Source organism: Palaemon carinicauda, chromosome 37 (genome assembly GCF_036898095.1).
Source record: "Palaemon carinicauda isolate YSFRI2023 chromosome 37, ASM3689809v2, whole genome shotgun sequence".
Lineage (NCBI taxonomy): Eukaryota > Metazoa > Arthropoda > Malacostraca > Decapoda > Palaemonidae > Palaemon > Palaemon carinicauda.
Genome location: NC_090761.1, coordinates 44,225,907 through 44,227,960, shown reverse-complemented (window position 1 = coordinate 44,227,960; position 2,054 = coordinate 44,225,907).

Genomic DNA, 2,054 nt, shown 5'->3' with positions numbered 1-2,054 from the left:
TATATATATATATAATTTACATATCATTATCATAAATAATATTTATCAAAAATGTTGCATACATTCATGAGGAATGTGCAATGAACTTGAAAGACAAGATATCGTAAGTCAAAATGGCCATATGTGAAAAAATAAATAAATATATAAATTAAAAAAATGATAAACCAACAATGAATTAGCATATAAATAAATAAATAACAACCTAGCTAAGAATACAAAACCATATAGAATTGCGCTTTGAAGTAGTACCACAGCCTCTCCTAGACTTACAAGTTTATTATTAAAAGGAGGAAATTAACCAGCAACAATGTTACGAGAATTTACATGATTGATATTTCCACAGTATTAGAGTAAAAGGAATGGAAGGCTTCAGGTACTGGGCAATGTGATGATGTCTACACAATGGGAATGATGCTACTCTGTACAGCAAGTCATGCAAATGCAAATGGAAGGCACATCTATGGAAGGCACATCTATCCAAACAAAACTTACGGAACGAGGCAACACAAGATCTCATCTGACGACAGCTTCTTCTGATAACGTGCTTTTTCCCATTTTGTATGAGATATGCACGCTTATCTTGTTTTTTTTTTTTTTTTAGGGGGGGGGGGGGGCCTTTTCCTTTGAAGGATTTATTTTGAAGGACTTATTTTTTGAAGGATTTCTTTTTTTTTCTTTTTTTTGGAGGAGTTTGCTTTGGCTTTGGGGGGGGGGGGGGTAGACCGTAGTCCCGATCGGCTGCTCTGCCTGACATCGCTAAATCTTATTAAAAAAAGTTAAAACTTGCAGTGAATGTGTTTATGTTCAATAGGCTGACATAAGTCTCTCCTTATAGTTTTTGTTTACATCAGAAAGATCTATTTCAATGCTTTAACTGATCTTAATTTATTTCATATTAATTGTTCATAACTTCTCTTGTAGTTTATCTCTTTATTACCTTCCTTAACTGGGCTATTTTCTCTGTTGGAACCATTACACTTATAGCATCATGTTTTTTTTTTCGAAACAACTAGGGTGTTTGCTTACATAATAATAATAATAATAATAATAATAATAATAATAATAATAATAATAATAATAATAATAATAATAATAATAATAAAAGAACTGAAATCCGCCCGGCGAACTCACTTGGCAAAAAGGTGAAGATTCTGGAAAGTTGCTACCATCGGGAGGAAGAGAACCCCTCGGTAATTGCATAATACGAGATTTGAACTCTGTAACGATACAGCCATCAATTTTGTAGATATATGAATCCTTCCCAACAATAACTAGTATTCTAGTAGCATCAGGTCATCTCCCTTGTAAGATAAAGAGCAAGTGTCTAGTTCTATATATATATATATATATATATATATATATATATATATATATATATATATATATATATATATATTCAGTCACGCTCACCGGCAAAAAGCATAACTACTTGGTGTCTCCCCGTCCAGCGGGTAAGGGGGAGAGGAAGTAGTCGTACCCTGGTGAGAGGGGTTGAAGTTAGGAATATGGCAGGGGTAGAAAGGGTTGATTCTGTGTGTGCGTGGATAAATGTATATCTACATATATAGCCGTCCTTTTAGACGGGTAGCGTACGCTATAACTACGTTTTAATAATTGTGAAACAGACAGCTTGAAATCGAAACCAGCCACAGGTATCTTCAAATATATGTCGCATTATTGCACTTCGTTATTTTAATGAGAAGCGAATCGTTATGAATAACATCTAAGTTGATATCATGAAGTTCTTGTGCACATATTTACAAGCTAGGACATGGTGAAGGGTTAAGCCAAACAAAGATCGAATAAAGAATATAAGTATCACTTTTTATCACACTCCCTCTACAAATGGAACAAAAGAAAGTCGACTGTACGCAAGTAAATGCCTCTTTATATGAATGGCTCTATACTGTATATCAAAAGAATACATTAATATGCAGTACGTTCAATGTTTTCATTACTGTATTCTTGAACTGAAGCAATTATAAAGAGATTATAAAGAGTTTCCTGAATTTTAGCTATGTTATTTAATATTCTTTCATGCTGAATATTGGTCG